This window comes from Cryptomeria japonica, chromosome 7, assembly GCF_030272615.1.
Source record: "Cryptomeria japonica chromosome 7, Sugi_1.0, whole genome shotgun sequence".
In the NCBI taxonomy this organism is placed as follows: domain Eukaryota; kingdom Viridiplantae; phylum Streptophyta; class Pinopsida; order Cupressales; family Cupressaceae; genus Cryptomeria; species Cryptomeria japonica.
In genome coordinates, this window is record NC_081411.1 from 710,129,077 (window position 1) to 710,147,579 (window position 18,503).

An 18,503-nucleotide genomic window follows, 5' to 3' on the forward strand; every position below is an offset into this window, starting at 1 on the left:
TTCTTGGAAAGAAACTTGTTTCATGGATCAACAAGAAACAATCATGTACTTCTTTATCTACTATTGAAGTTTACCATGTCACTGTTGCTACTAGTTGTACACAAGTTTTATTGATGAAGCAAATGTTGAAAGATATAAGGGTTGATTGTGATGAACCGGTAGTTATTCACTATGATAACTCTATTGTTATTGACATATCAAAGAATTTGGTATTTCATTCAAAGACAAAGCACATATCAATCAACTATAACTTTTTGAAGGAAAAGGTTGAAGCAAATGAAGTCAAATTTGTTTATGTGAACACTAAAGAGAAATTGTAGACATCTTCACTAAACCTTTGCCCAAGGAATCATTTGAGTACTTTAGAGACAGATTGGGGTCTCTGCCCCTCCGATAGAGACTTAAGTGATGTTGATTGGCATTAGTCTGGTATGCTTTATCAAAACTATCATTCATTCAGGATTGATGAGTTGGTTCTACTACTCAAGTGGAGTAGTCAGTTGTGTGGTTCAGAGGATCTATGGTTTTTCTTTGATGTCTATGTCAGATTTATGGTATTGATGTCAAAGGGGGAGAGATATACATGTGAAAAATAGAGCTTAAAAGAGATATCTGTCACAAGTGGAGTTTGGTCTATGGATGGTTGATTGGTTCAAAACTTCATTAATATATCATTTGTTGGATGTCTTCCATTGGGGGAGACTTGTCTGGCATTTCTTGACATTTAGATGTTTTTCACATCTAGTGTTGGCATCAATGCCAAAGGGGGAGATTATTGGTGTAGTGTCATAAAATTGCAGCCGTAGCAATTTTTGACTGCATTAGGGTCCTCATGCATGCAAACTTGAATCCTCTAGCTTGATCGGAGACTGATGATTGCTCGGCTTGTAGAAAGAGCTTTGTCTTTAGCCTCTGCATCACTCTATCTACACTTTGCCCTGGAGAAAGGGGTAGGGCAGGTGTATGGCACCCCTATCCCCCCTTGGATAGGAGAATGGCACCCTTGTACTCCTAGGACAAGAGCATGGCGCCCCTGTACATGCTCTATTTTGGGGTAGGACCTTCCTAGAGCATGGATTATGGGTTATACAGTGAGTAGGGAAACTCTCCCGATGTCAGTTTGTGACAAATTTCAAATGCTTCAAACATTTATTTAAGGGGGCATTCACTCTCTCATTTGCATAAGTTGGATAGGTCAAAGTTGGAGAGATTCAAGTTGCATAAGCGATCAAGCATTCAAGCATTCTTTTCCAGCATTGAGCATTCTCAAGTCTCCCTTCAAGACTAGGTGTTGCATTCAAGTCAAGGATTCAACCATTGAAGAAGAGATCCCTTTCAGCATTCAATTTCATACAAGAATTTCTATCAACATTGCTACTACAACCTCCCTTGAGCTGATTTACAATTCAGTCTTTCATTTACACCTACTTGCAAGTACTTTCTTTCATTACTTGGTTAATTCCAAAACTGGGGTTTGACCTAAAAGAAAACCCTAAATCCCAACACATTTCCCACTCTTTTATATGTGTAGGTTGCAGGTGAGGAGTTGTAATTTCGGATTTGGGCTTCATTTGCAAAGGCGGAAAAACTCTTTTCATTTTGCGGATTTTTTGGAGGACCATGTGCATTCCCGCCACTGTCTAGACAACTTTTCATCGAATTCGCAAGGCAACTTTGTCTCGACATTTTACTACCAAATCTAGGTGCATAGCTTCATCCCATATTCTGATCTCAATTTATAATCAATTATATGTAACTCTTGCACTACATAATTTAATCAATTCCTTTCCATTTCAAACAAAGGAAGAGGGGATCATCCTAACATTCTTAATTCATTCAGAATTTAATCTATCATCTTTGTGTGGAGATTGAATCTAGTGAATTATCGCATCCCTTATCTTCCTAAAGTAATGGTGAAAAGTGCTTGAAGGATGATCAAAAGTGAAACTCTCATCTCTCTTTGAGGGAAAGGGTTGTGTTCCTCTTGATCCATCACTCATCATTTTCCCACCATTACATTTTGGTGAACCCGACATCTTGCATGCTTTCCTTTGAACAACATTGCATATTTTTCATTTACAAGTTTCAACTTTCTACAAACTTAGTGGTCAATTCATTAAAAACCCTAGTTTTTAAAATTAAAATTGAACTTGTGATTTGTAAAAAATTGCTTGTGGTTATCTTAGATCTGAAAATTGCTTTGCTTGTCAAATTCAATTTCCTCTTTGTCTTGTTCAATTTGCAATAAATTTACAAAATTGAGAGGTTACTTGTTAAAACCCTATTTTTCAAATATCATATTGAACTTATGCAAAAATTGGAATTCAACTTAATTTTTAGATTTCTAATTGTTCTCAAATTTGTCTTCAATCCTCCAATTCAAATTGTCAATTTCCCCCCTTTTTCCAGAAATTCAAACTTCAAAATTAAGTGGTTAGGTCATCAAACCCTAATTTTTAAAATTAATTGGATTTTATGTGAATTTCAAATCAATTTTAGTTACATTCAGGTTTATAAACATTTTTCAAGGTGTCCCTATAAATTAGAATTGACCCCTTTCAAAATTTCAATTCAATTCCTCTTTTTCCTCAAAACCCTAATAGAGTCCTATTTTCACCTTTGTGCCTTCATTTCGCCCATCTAGAGATCGTAAAATTCCCCATATTTTGGGGGTTAGCTTTAAATCATCATAATATCCATCCCTAAAAATTTCAAAAAAAAATTGGTCTAACCATGTGCGTTCCCGCCACGGTCCTTAGTTTTCCTCCTGAAATTTCGAGAGACTGTTATGACTGTATTTACTAGCTTACATCCGGAAGATTGGCTGATTTTATCGATTTTTGATCCCTCTAGAATCGAAAATACCTTCAAAATTCAACATTTAAACTTTCAAGAAAAATTTTTAAATTAAGAGGTTAATTATAGTTTGCCTCAATTTTTACAAATTATAATTTTAAAATTAAGTGGTATTCCTTTGGCCCTACTTTTAAAATTCCAATTTCCTTTCATTTTTGGAAATTGTGTCATCCTCTTCCCCCAAAAAAGTTCAAAGTATGTAATCATTATTTTTTTGAATTTTGCATTACTCAATTTTGTAAGCTTTTTTCTACGATTCAAATTTCAAATTTTCCCCCTAGTGCATGAGTTGCACCACTATTAGTCATACCTATCCTATCCTCATTAGACGAAGCATTAGAATTAAGGCTTCCCAAGGTTTAATTACCGAGGAGATGGATCCTAATTTGGGTGATTTCTTTAATGAGGATCATGCTAATTCTTCTCATCCTAATCATGTACCTATTGATGGATCTCATGATGAAGAAGAAACCTTAACTAGGGTTTCTTTAGATCAACTTTCTACATTGGACGATCAATTTGATAGCTTTCAACAATGGATGTCCCAAGAGTACCCTAATAGTGAAGCTCTTCCATTAATTGAAGGTCTTAAGCATAGAATGGAATTGATATATTATGTGGCATTGCACATATTGTTGACTCTAATGTCATGCCAATCAAGAGTTGTACTAAAACCCTATGTTATTCACAACCTTCAACACAAGTCAATTCCTCTATTCCTTTGCCCAATCATATGACTAGTATTCCTACTTTCACGTCTAACATCATGACTACTTCAACTCAAAATGTCATTCCTACAACCATAGGTCATGGGGGAAATCCCTCTTCTTCATTTAATCCTCCATCGATACCTACGTCTTCCATGAGTATTCCTATTATTCCTCAACCAATCAATGTGACACAAGGGGGCAATTCCTTCAACAACTTTATTCCTCCTTTAAGTGTCCCTTTTCCTACCCAATCATCACCAATGCCTACTTATCATAGTGTCCCACCACCTTATTCTCAGTCCATAACTTCTTTCAACAACATCACACCACCTTCTCAATCACCTATATCTAGCATGAATTCTTCTATCAAAATGACAATTAACAATCTTTCTCAAACTCTATCTTCTTTACAACAATAAATTGCTTCCATGGGTCAATCCAAGTTTAGTGTGCCACCTTTGATGTTGCGAGCCCACTTTCCCTTAATATTGTTAAGGTCGTGCCACCTAAACATGTTGAGATCCCTCAATTGGAACTCTATAATGGAAAAGGTGATCCTCTTACGCATGTCAAAACATTTCAAACCCTGTGTACTGATTTTGCTTATGATCAACATTTTCTTGCAAAATTGTTTACAAGAACACTAAGAGATAAGGCCTTACAATGGTATTTCTCTTTGCCTTCATATTCTATCACTTTCTTTCAACAACTAGCAAATTACTTCATCCAATAGTTTCAAAACAACATTGATCCTAAAATCACTTTGACTGATTTCATTGGTAGATATAAGTATTTGTGTCTTTAATTTTCTTTTCATGTGCCTAATAATTATATTCAAATAATTTTTATTTCTAATTTACAAAAAGATATCAGGGAAAAGCTTCTTTAGTCTGAGTTTACTTCCTTTCCGCAGTTGTATGCAACACTCAACAATTATCAACTGGTTGTGAGTCAAATGGAGCAATCCACTCCTATGGCTTCGAGTGATAAGGGGGAAAGTGTTCAACAACCATTTGCAAAATTCAAACCAACAAAAAGCTTCATCAAGTTTAATGATCCAATCAACAACAACCATGTGAATGCTACAACAAGTGTGCCTCCTATTTCTAATTTTTTCCAAAGAGAAAGACAGTTTACTCCTTTGAATGAATCTTTGCATAGTATTATATCTTAGTTATTGCATAGAAATGATATCAAACTTCCTCCTATAAAACAAGTTATTCCTTCCAAGCTTGCATCTCAATATTTAGATAACAATTCCTTTTGCCAATTTCATCGTCAACCTGGTCATGATACTGAGAAATGTTTTGCATTAAAAAATAAGGTTCAAGACTTGATTGATAATAATAATACTATATCTATGGCAGGTGTGAATGATAAAGGGAATAAATCAGTTGCTCCTCCTAATCAAAATCTTAATATTTTCATTGATCCCTTGCCATCTCATACCTCTAACATTATTGAGATTGTACCTAATTCTCTCACTTCTGAAGCATTCATCTGTATGGCTTCAAACTTGGTTAATATGGTAGAAACACAAGATATGCCTAAGGATCCTTGTATTAAATTTGACCCTAGTGAGACCATTAGAGCACCCAATGGCCCTTTATACATAGTTGCAAAGGTTAAGGATATCCCTTGTCATGGTGTTGTGATTGATCCCTCTTGCATGGTTAATGTCATAACTAAAGAGTATCTTTTCACTTTACAATTTCATAAACCACTATATGATGCTTCTAATGTAATTGTGAAGTTATTTGATGGTTTCTCTTGTCCTACCATTGCTTCTATCACCCTTCATGTTGAAATTCATAGTAAATCCTTGGATGTTAACTTTTTTATCATACCTTCTTCTGAGAAATTTTGTGTGAAGTTGGGCTATCCTTGGCTATCTTCCATTAAGGATATTGCTTCTTCAATCCACAAGTGTCTTAAATTTCCTCGCAATGGATAAATCATAACCATGAATCATAGCTTACTTCCTCCATCCAAAAGAAGCCTTGGTGTTCCTATTGATCTCTTTTGGCCTAAACAATTTCGATATCTTCCATCAAGGAGCGATGTTTCTTTTCAATCTTATAAAAAATGGAAGAACGATATGATCTTATCCTTAAGTCAACCTAGATCACCAACACTTGACATTCCTATTATTCTTCAAGATGAGGTTCTTCCCCTCTCAGATAGAACTAATCTCCCTCCTAAGTAAAATTGTCCACCTACTCCTATGAATGTGACTTTACCTTCTCTTAAGGAAAACAACAAGATTCCTCCTAAGGTTAGACATGTACCTCCTCCTCATGATGGACTTGGTCTTCTCCCTACACCTAATATTCCTCCTTTCTATGTGCAATTCCACCTCCTTTCCCTTATTGAGAGAAGAGGCCTACTTCTCCTATTGTTCAAACAAAAAGACCTCAACCTAAACCTTCCACTATTAAGGCGAGAACCATTCCTACTTTTTCAAGTGTTCCTCCTTCTTCTGAGCCTTCCACTAAGACTCGATGGAATCGTTGTACAAGAGAATGCCAATGAAGATGCCAGGATCAAGCTCGTGAAGCTATCCCTCAAAATACTCAGTCTCCTCAGACTCCAACAATTGACATGATTCCCTTTTCTCCTAAGCAAGATGTTCAACCAACATCTCCAAATCATAAGTTGCACAAAACATGTTATGGTTTTACTCCTATTCATGTTCTTGCTCCTCTTGCTTTAAACTTTAATGAAGAAATGGATGAAAATGTTATTCATAATGGCAATACAATTCCTAATGTTTTTGATAGTGAGCATAAGTATGTTGATGTGGACAAACATTTATCGGATGAGTTTTCACAAACCCTAATCCTAGCTCCTATGATCAAACAAAGTGACTTACAACATGAGCATAGTCCTTGTTTGGACCTTGTGATAGCTCCATATGTTGTGCTCTATGTCGCTCTTTTGGCATGTTGTTCGCCTTCCCAAAATAGTGATCAACAAGATCGAGAGGCAGATGTCGTGCTAGATTAGCGTTACTAGCACTATAGATCTCTCTCTCGCTCTCCTGTCTTTCTCTTTTTGTGACCATTCTTCTATATGTATCCATGTTCCTCTATTGTTCCCTTAATGTCTACATGGGGATGATGCAAAGCATCGAGATCTTCTCTTAGTCTCTTTCATGTTGACTCAAAAGGAATCATCTCTTCCCTTTCTTCTCAGGTAGTGTCCTTCTTTGGGGAATAATTATTATTATATCCATATACATACATGATATGCATGAGTTATCATACAACATACTGACCCCAAGGAAATCGATACTACCTCATGTTTTGTGTTCATTATCCTTGGGTTTATACCTCAATTGGGGGATAAATCCTTGCAATAACATGCTCCCTCTCTTCTCTCTCTCTTGGGTGTATTCTACCTTAAATCCATCGCTCCCGATAAGGTGTGTGCAATCACTTTAACGTGGGGGCATACACTCCACTCATACTTTCCTTCTTGTGATACTTAGAATTACTTAGTGAACTTTATTTCTCTTTGTAATCTTTAGTATGCTTGCTTTCATGACTCATAGTGAAGGGAACTTTACTATTTGCAGCCATGGTTATCCCCTTCTTGATCTTCACACTTTTTCAATCAAATTTGTAAGATCCTAAATCCAGTGGGGGCTTGTTGCATCTTGCCTCCTTGACATGGTGAAATTCTTTCAATCTTGTTTCCTTGTACTTTATCGACAGTATTGGCATATGCTTATACTCTCGCTAAAGTGGGGGCTAAATATAGTGTCATAAAATTGTGACCCTAGCAATTTTCAACTGCATTAGGGTCCTCATGCATGCAAACTCGAATCCTCTAGCATGATTAGAGACCAGAGACTACTTGACTTGTGGAAACAGCTTTGTCCTTGGCCTCCACAACACTTTGTCTACACTTTGCCCTGAAGAAAGGGGTAGGATAGGGGTGTGGCACCCCTATCCCTCCTTGGATAGGGGCATGGAACCCTTGTCCTCCCAGGACAGGGGCATGGCGCCCCTACCTCTGCCCTATTTTGAGGCAGGGCCTTCCTAGAGCATGCATTGTGGGTTGTGCAGTGAGCAGGAAAACTCTCCTGATGTCGGCCCGTGACAAATTCCAAATCCTTCAAACATGTATTTAAGGAGGCATTCTCTCTCTCATTTTCATAAGTTGGATAGGTCAAAGTTGGATAGATTCAAGTTGCATAAGAGATCAAGAATTCAAGCATTCAAGCATTCTTTTCCAGCATTGGGCATTCTCAAGTCTCCCTTCAAGACTAGGTGTTGCATTCAAGTCAAGGATTCAACCATCGAAGAGGAGATCCCATTCGACATTCAATTCCACACAAGCATTTCTATCAACATTGCTACTACAACCTCCCATGAGGTGATTTACAATTCAGTCTTTCATTTACACCTACTTGCAAGTGCTTTCTTTCATTACTTGGTTAATTCCAAAACCAGGGTTTGACCTAAAGGCAAACCCCCAATCCCAACACATTTCCCACTCTTGTATGTACGTAGGTTGCAGGTGTGTAGCTGTATTTTCCGATTCAGGCTTCATTTGTAGAGGCATAAAAATCCTTTTCATTTCATGGATTTTTTGGAGTACCATGTACATTCTCGCCATGGTCGAGACAACTTTTCGTCGAAATCGCAGGGCAACTTTGTCTCGACATTTTACTACCAAATCCAGGTGCACAGCTTCATCCCATATTCCGAAGTCAAGTTATAATCGATTCTTTGTCACTCTTGCACTACATAATTTAATCAATTCCTTTCCATTTCAAACAAAGGAAGAGGGTATCAACCTAACATTCTCAATTCATTCAGAATTTAATCTATCATCTTTGTGTGGAGATTGAATCTAGTGAATAATCTCATCCCTTATCTTTGTAATGTAATGGTGAAAAGTTCTTGAAGGATGATCAATAGTGAAACTCTCATCTCTCTTTGAGGGAAAGGGTTGTTTTCCTCTCAATCCATCACTCATCATTTTCCCACCATTACAGTTGGCAATTTGGAGGAAATTGATTATGTGTTGCATTGATGTTTGTCATTGATGTCAACACTAGCTTGTTTGGTTGTCTATTGAGTTCCAGTAGAGTGGTTGGATTATGATGTTGATCTAGAGACTATCTCCAGTATTCTCTACTACATTCAATTTAGTGAAATCCGTTTGGTTCAGTCTTTCATGTGTGTGTCACATTTAGTTGGTTCAGGATTTGGTGATCTAGAAGCTATCATATGTTCTAGTAAGCCTTTTGGTTACTAGTAAGGGTTTTACCCATAGAGCTTCATTGAAGATCTTTTGATGGATTTGATAAGTGGTGTTGGTGCAGCTTCTAGAGGGTTCTTAGGATGTAGATGGTTATCATGTTTGCATTCCAGTTGATTGGTGGTGTTGCATTTGGCTTATGGCGACCTATTTTAGGTCTGGTGTTATTCTGTTTGGTTATGGAGTGGTTTATGTAACGTGTTGGTGGATTCTCTCGATGCGTTACTAGTTGGATTTTTCTTTTGGCTAATGTTGTTTCAGTCTTAGGCTGACTTGGATTATCATTGGTTTGCGGGTTTATGTAATGGTTTTATTGTATTATCTTTTAGGTGGTTGAGCTAATTGTTTAGGTCTCGGGTTTGTATAAATATGATGTAAGATCTCTTTGTAGATCATGGTCATGGGTTATGGGATTATCTATGTGTGAATAAAGTTGTAATAATATGTAGAGGTTTTGGTCTATCATGGGTGATCGAATTGGGCTTGAGTAAGAGGTTTAAGACCTCTGACATTGAGCTTAACCAAAACTATACTCAGGAAGTAGAGGTGCTATTCTTGTAGTTCATTCTTATTTCTATATTGTAGTCCGAAGATTTATGTAGTCAGTGAGGCTCTTTTATTATGAGCAGTGCACTCTAGGCTATTGGCCTTCCTGCATGTGCAAACCCCTTTTATTGTAATCAAATACTTACTGCAAAAGTATCATCTGACTGTGGGTAGGGTTTCCCACTGTGGTTTTTCTCTTTATCGGGTTTTCCACATACAAATCTTGGTATTATGTGTTGTGGATGCATGGTATTTGGTTTATGATTTATGTTTGTGCTTAATTGATATATCTACTATTCTGGTATTTGGTTTACACATTCTCTAGTAAAAAATTTTGTGTATTTAAAGTGTCTTAATCTATTGACAACTGATTCACTCCCCCCCCCCAGTTGTCCACCAGTTATCTTAACATTTATTCTCTATCATTATTTTTTGTATGAAAGATTTCAAGAGTTTCCTTGAGTGGTAGTTGTCAAATTGTTTTTGTGTATACTTGTCTACATTGAAAATTGTCTATTTTTCTATTGTTATGGTTTCATTCCCTTTGGTATAATTTTCTCTAAGTTGGGTTTTCGATTTTAGTAATTTTCAGGATCATTTGTAAGACTTTATTTCTTTTTCGTGTCATAACTTCATATTTTTGTATATACACTAAAACAAAAGGTGTAAGCATTATTTATATTAACATATGCGCTAACTTAATTTGTACATGCGCTAGTCTATGCAACAAAGGTGCTAGACTAAGTGATAAAAGTGTTACACTGTGTTTTAAATGTGTCAAACTAAGTATCATATGTGCTAAATGAATTTGTAAAAGTGTTGAATGAATAGGAAAATGCACTAAAATAGTTGTCAAATGTGTTATTCTAGTTTTTTTATATTTTTAATTATTTTTGGATTTTCTAAGATTTCTGCTAGTCTGAATCAAAACAGAGACTTGCTTTTGGACTTGAGATTTTCTATTATGGATTTCTAGAATCATTTAATTGGAGTTTTGATGGATTTATGTGATATTATTGATATATATTATTGGAATATTATGTTTGGGAAGATAATTTATTGTATTGGTTTAGATTGTATATGGGGACCAATTTGATTATGCATAACATGGAATTATGGAATATATTGGTGATTTATGAGATGTATTTTATCCCTAGACCTTAGGAGCATGTTAGGGGAAGTGGCTTCCAAGTGAGTGTTAGGATCACAAGAGATAGACTACCAAGAGGTTCCTTGTAAGGATGCTTGGAGATCTAGACTGCTAGGAGATCTCATTGGATGTTGTTTTGTAAACAAGTGATAATCTTAAATAATTAATCTTGATGGTTTGGGTAGAAGGTTTTTATAATAGTAAGATAATGAAATGATTTTGGTACCCCACTCATGGCCTAGAGTGCTAGAACAAGCCTAGTATGAGATTTGGGAAGGCCTTGGAGAGGAAAATTGAACTCCCTTGATACTCGCAAAGGTTGAGACAGTTCCACATGGGTATCGTGGGTGCCAGGGCAAGTCCCTAGGATATCCCATTTCTCTTGTGATAGCATGTAATGAAACTTTCCCCTACTCGTGTCCTTGGTCTTAGCCTTTGTTTTATGGATGTCTCTGGTTAGTCTTTGTTTTATAATTGAGCCTACTTCTTATGTTGATAATCTTTTGTATAGGTTATTTGGTTGTTATCTTGTTAGTCTATGTTTTATATTTGAGCCAATGTCTATGTTGGTAATATTTTCATATGTTGTCTAGTTGTTCTCTTATAAGTTTTAATTTATGGTTGAGCCTATGTCTTGTGTTGACAATCTTGGTTATTATTATCATGTTTATATTTTGTTATGTTCTTTTTGAGTTAAGTGTCAGTCTAAGTTTAGTGTTTGTGGGGTCTTACATCATTCTTCGAGCACGAGAGGTGGTTCCTTTTGGTTCCACATGGTTAGGTTGTTGATGCCTTTCTTCCATTGGGATATTTTCTCTTTATTGGATGTCCATGAGCGTGATGAATGCTTCTATTATTCTTCAATTCTTATACTATGATTCTTGGAGTAGTTGTTTGGCATGGCCTCTTGTTTGCAAAAGATGATATATATATGTGATGATCTCTTGTATATGATGTATATATGTAATGAGACCTATGTAATGTTGGTCAAGAAAAGTGGATATTAGTCGTGTTAGTTTAGGATTGCTTGGTGAATTGATATTTAATATATTGATTGTGTAGAATTATTTAATGGAATTTATATGACTACTTTTCTATGTTGTTTGTGGTGAAATGAGCATTTGTGTTACAAAGAAAAATAGATAGTGAACATTGTTAATTGTTGTATATTATCTTATTGAGGTTGTAGTTAAGTAATGACGTTATGATACCCTGAGAAATTTTGTAATGAAGTTAAGAGTGTAAAGGTAATGTTATATGATTATTCCATTATGTATTTCATCTTCATGTGTTCATGTTTAATCTATGTATGAAATTCATAATATAAGTATTGAGACAGTATAGTATAATGTATTGTTTGTTTTTAAAAATCTCTATTTTCATTTATTATGTGTTAGTTTCTCTAGGGTTTCATGGTAGGCATTACATAGAGAGTTGTGGTGGACCATTTATAGCCTACTAATATCATATGGAGGCCCTATAGGTAGATGAATTTTTGACATGAGCAACATGTACAATTGTAGTGGATGTAGTGGGATCATCTATTGGAGGGTTACCATAGTTATATCATCATCCCATATTACTTTAATAGGGTAATGAGATAGTTTGGTCTAGTGCAGGGCTATCCTATAGCTATACTAATCTACATATGACATTCTTGTAGTATAGTGAGATTAGGGGCCTTTTTTAGACTTGCAACATAGGTTGTAGAGGTTACTAATGAGGAAGAGGAGAAATGTGATAGATATGCCCCCTACTTGAGGATGATGTAGGTGTATAGTGTGTGTACATAAAATTATAGGAGACTACATATCTAGGAGTCATATTTCCCCTAGACTACTCGAGAGGAGATCTTGAGCCATGGGTGAGACCATCACATTTAGGAGGGAGGAGATGAGGTAGCTAGAGATCATAGTAATATAGATGGTGAAGAGAAAGAGAAAGAGGAGTAGAATAATTCTCCTAGTCATATAGAAGATGAGACTCCAAATGTTGACCTTTAGTTATAGGACATGGGGTAGGGTGTAGAGGTAGAGGATGATGATACACCCCTATAGAGGCCTTCCTCAAGAGTATCTAGGTCATCACTACCTTTGTTAAACTCTGAGATGTTGATTCAATATGAGCGAGGGGAGACTAGTAGACCTATGCCCCCACACATTGTATGTCACTCGCCAATCTCTTTTGATCCTACTTGGAAAGATGGGGATCTAGGTAAGAAGATATAATTTCAAATTTATTAACTATTTATGATATATGTATGTATATTTAACATGGAATTATCTCACTCTACATCTAGCGCACAGGGATGGTATGACTTTATCTACCACATACTTGGTAACCTCATCATATCGGTGTATATTCCACAATCCTTCCAAATCATACACAGATCTCAGTAGAGTGTCAAGTGACATGGATATGTTTTTTATGTTCTTAGGATAGAATTGGAGATTGCACAAGAGGAAAGGGACTGACTACAACATGAGCTCATGGAGGCCTAATTAGAATCAGTAATGTATAGAGGCATTGTGTTGGAGAGGGATAGGAGGAGCTCCTCTAAGAGTCACGTTCTATGTCAACTCATTGAAACACATTCATGGGACAACTGCATCAAGGAACAAAGGGCTCAGGTACCCACCATCCATAGAGTAGATGATGTGGACACCATATTTTGTATGAGTGGTTATCTATGTGTGTGTGTGTGTGTGTGTGTGTGTGTATGTATGTATTGTTGAACACAATATGCCACTGAGAGGGAGGGTGAATCAGTGGTTTTCAAACTTTAACCTTTTAATCCTAAGTGTGTGTACTTGTTAGAACATCTAACACAAAGTGAATCTATCAGTGAGATAAGGAAAGACCAAAATCCAAGCACAACCAAGAGACACATCATATAACAACGGATATATGAGGAAAACCCAACATGGGAAAAACCTCAGTGAGAAATGCTGCTAGAGTCTACTACTCCAATCCAACCTCACAATAAACATTGTATTACAAAGTTTAGGACACTGTTGATCACTAAAATTATTTTCAGGATTACATCCTTATGGGATACTCAATGATGGGGGACCTACGCGTTTTCGCTGAGTGGCCTCCTGGATTTTAGAAGCTGACTCTTTATTCATTTGGGGGGAGAAAAGGGAAGGAAAGGAACATGAAAGGAAAACTATTCTAAAGTGATGTGCCAAACTGATTTTGATGCAATAAGGGGCACAAAGAACTTTTCATACATATTATTATGAGGCCCATTCAACAATATACATGCCCAAGAATAGTAATCAAGATATAACCAAAATTCTTTTTAACATAAAGCAATAAACACCACGCATCCACCAAATAAAAAGTGCAAAAACATAGTTTAATTGGCAGAGTATTAGGCATATATTTCTAAAATTATGTCAGAATCTCAAAGATGCATAGAAAACTACTAAACCATACTGAAAAATAGTAATCATAGAGGCCATAGGCATAGTTTGATTATCCCCTCTTCAAAAGTACAATCACACCTTAAAGGATTCATTCCTATCTAGAATACTTAACTATATCTTTTAAGATAAAAGTTTTGAACCCCTTTTACAGTGTGCCCATAAGCTTATATAGAAAAAACCCCTTTGGTCCAAAATGGTGGTTGAAACTGAAAAAAGGCCCCAGCATATCTTCCATGTGTCCATCATCATCATGGAGGTTGTTGCAGCTATCACAAGATTGATCTTTGCATCACTATTTTCCTCCCATGCACACGACATGGTTGCCACCTAGAAATTCCCATTTTGTGTTGCAACTGCTTGATCACACAGGCTTCTCATTTTGTTTGTGCTTGCACTTCCTAGTTTTGCCATGTGGTGCCTCTTGCTGCCTTCCTCCTTTGAAAGGATCAAAGGCATTATTTTGAAATCTCCCTGGGCTCAAAATATCTATGGGTCCACACTTTTTAGGTCCACATGGCATGCGTGTGGAGCTCTTGGAGCCCTCTTTCCCTTTACCATCGTTGAACACCCCATGGTGTTGACACATGGCACCCTCGCATTCCTTCAGTAGAGTGCAAATTCATGGGCCTATGATAAACTATTCCATGCTGACATGTGGAACCCTCGTACCTACTCCCCACTAACAACAACAAACTGGTCTTGACTTGGTGGGATCATAACTTTCTGCTCGGTCCTCGAAATCTCAAGTTGCTTACACCATTGGAAAGGTCTTCAAAAGAGATAGTTTCAATCCCTTAACATGATGCCTTTGGCTATCAAGTTAAGGGACTAGGAATAGTTTTGACCCCAAATCTTTCTCTGAAAGCCTCCAAAAATGCTAAATACTGAAACATAGACCAAATACCAAAAATTGGATTTTCTATTTTTCTCACCTTTGATCAGCCCGGATCTCCTTCGGCCTGATTTTGACATGTTCCCATTAATGCATTGATCATAAACCCCCAAAGTATAGATATTATCTATAGGCACCAACCCAAGGAGAACCAACCATTGATTTAGGGCACCAACCCCTAATTTCAGGGCACCAACCCAAGGAGCACCAACCCCTACACCAAGCTCCAACTCAGTGATTACAAAGTCTGTAAACAATGCAAAAATATCAGTTACAAATGAGTTATGTAACCTCTACAATCTCTCTTCCAGTTTAGCCCTAATCTATTCTTTGCTTAACTGGTTCTCTATTCTTCTTTCCTCTATGATGCAACCTTACCGGTTCAGCCTCTACCTCTTTTCTACATGTACTCTTCTCTTTGTTGGTTCTCTACTCACTCGAACACACTATTGCTTTCTACCACTGATACTCTTCTCTCTGTCAGTTTTGTTCACTCTAATCACTACCAATTCACAGCTTGTTGGTTAAGCCTTGCTTTGATCTTCTCCGACACTCACCTTCCACTGCTTCACTCACTACTACCTTCTTACCAATTCAAACACTACCGATTCTCCCCACTATCAAACTCAGTGATAGTCTATTAGTTGCCTTACCCTTATCGGTTAAGCTCTTCTTGTCGGTTCTCTATCAAGCACTCGATCTCCTTAATCATTGATGAACTCTCTAACTGGTTGTCTCTCTGATGCACTCTCACTCTTTATCCTTCAACAACTGGCCTACAGTATCATCTGGCAACATAAATTATCTTCAATCTTTATTCAGCATATTTATACCTGAGTTTTCCCGCCATGACCGACATTCAAACTCCACATGTCTAGGGTTTCTTCATCGACCATGAGGCAAACCAAATCCAATCATATTGCATTCTAGATATTGACCACCTATAATAAATCACTCAACTCTGCCAATACTATTGCATCTGGAAAATGTTTGCCGTATTTAGCAAACACAGTCTGCACTTGTCAACCATAATGAAGAGATCACGTAGTTAGCTTCACCTACCTTATTCAACAACAAGAGACATTGCATCGATCATGATGTCAAGGAATCAAATCTTTGTCCTCTGATTAGCCTCGAGTCACATCCTTCTACTCTCGACCCGTGATTAATTCCATCGACATTAATGTCGACCAATCAACAACTATGATGCAGAGGCCTACCCAAAACTCCTAATAGCAAGCCCAAATCAGGTTAGGCTAGCAACCCTTCAACTACTCACAAGGGCCCTACAAGGAATGAATCTACACATTGGATGAAACTACACACACATTCCCTAGTCTTAGGCCTACTCAAGATGAGTAAAAGGCTTCAACTCTTCAAACAAGCTTTATCGATCAGACTTTACCGATAAGATGAGTAAAAGGCTTCAATTCCTCAAACAGGCTTCACCGGTGACCTCCACTCCTTGGGATTTTTAATTTGGTCAACACATAAAATATAAGACCTCTTTCAAGCATTGATTTTAATCTTGGGCATCAAATCCTTATACCTCATTTGTAAACCTACCCCTCCGACTAGTAGCCCTTCTAGACCGGCGTTTTCGCCTTAACTCAAATAGACTCCACACACCCACACAAATAACTTAGCATTTCAGACACCCTTTTGGGATTTGTAAGGATCCCCAAAATGGTTTGATCAGATCTACAAAAGAAAGGTCTACTCCCTTTAGAGGCTAAGAGACATAATAGGGGTAATTAGACTTATTTTACAAAGAAACTACCTTTACCAGTAGAGAATATGAAAAATAAACTTAATAGGAATGTGGGGGGTATTGAGAAACTTCAAATTCCATGGTGACACTCCTGGAATCCATCGCTAAGATGAATTATGATGACTGTCCTAAAACTTGTCCTAGCTAGTCATGTAGAGATGCCTACCTAAATCTATTCATCTCTCCACACAACAAAGTCTACCCTACAAAAAAACACAAAAATACTAAAATAAAAAGGCTTATCCTACATCCCTCCAAAGGAAAAGTCTTCTAATGGACCGGAGTCCAAGATAAAGCCATTTTGGTTCAAAACCCTCTCCAAACCCTAACCTTATGGATCACAATCAGTAGAATGAAGGTTTCTCTCTACTCACGAACAACTAAGACCTCATACCATCACCAATAGAAATTTAATTCATCTCTCTATCTACTCCATGGATGGTGGGGTTCCAATCAGTTCGCACGGTCACGCACTATAGGTGCAAACTCAGAATTTCAGGGAAAACTGTAGTATTTTGTGTATATTGATTCTCAAATTCCAACTCCAACAATAGAAACCTTTTGAATCAAGACCAAAAGGATTATAAAACTCTCCAATGGTTGCCCACTTAATTTGGAGTAGGTTGGAGCCATTGAAAGGCTTCCCCAACTGAATTAAAAAAAGTTGTACTTTTGCACTCAAAAGTTGCATTTTTGCAATTTTGCTCACAAAGTTGTCATACTTTCGAAGATTTGGATCCACACACATGGCCCAACTAAACACACACAAAAAATTTCTAAAACCTATTAAACATAAATCTAAACCATCTACTACCCCTTTTTTACCACATTGTCCCAATTGCCTTCTCAAATTGCCTAATTGGTGACATGGGCTTACATGGTGGGGTTTATTTGCATACATGAAACATAAGACACACTAACACACCCTAATGATCCTAGTCTTCATCCTCAGGGTCATGAATAGCTTGTTGATGAGGTGCTCCTACACCATACTCCCTAGGAGAAGAGATCTCAAGCCCACTTGAGATTAGAGTTTGTAAATTTGCACCATGATTGGATATCTGCTCACTTGTCATCCAAACTACCTCAGAGTCTGGTTTATCTTGCCAAGCCACCAATTACTCAATTTACTCCTTGTTTCTTGTCTTCTTTGTGACTCTAGTGTCAATAAATTTGCTCAACTTAGGTAATTCCTGCCTTGGAATGTCATTGTCTACTACAACCTGCATTGGTTCCTCTTCTTCATTTGCAGTACCCTTGAAAAGTGTAAGATCACACATATTTAAAATAGGTGATAATCCAAGATCAGGAGGAAGTTGGATCTCATAAGAATTTTGTCCACACTTCTTCAATATTTTACATGGTCCAATCTTCCTCTACATGAGTTTGGTGTATTTTCCTTTCAGCAGCCTCTCCTTCTTCAAATGTACCCATACCAAATTCCCAACACTAAACTATACATCTCTTTTTTTCTTATCAGCATGAGCTTTATACTTCACTACAGTTTGTTGGAGATGATACTTGACTTGGTCATGTACCTCTTTAATGGCTGATTCAAAGGCTTCACCATCTACACTAATGGCCTCTTCTTTGCGTAAATCTCTTAACTCCAACACTCCCCTTGGGTGTATGTGTTGGTAGTGGGCTAGCGTCCCTTGTCGGGATTCATGACATGGTTTAATAGCCTCCTATGGATTCTATAAGTCTAGTGGTTATATCTGGCATTGACAGGTCGATCTTTTGGAGCAACGGCAACCACACTTGTAACAAGTGGTATCAGAGCATGGTCACATGTTCAAATCATGCAGGCCGTGACGAGTGATGTTGGGAGGGGGATTGTTGGCAGTGGGCCATCATCCCTCGTGAGGATTCACGA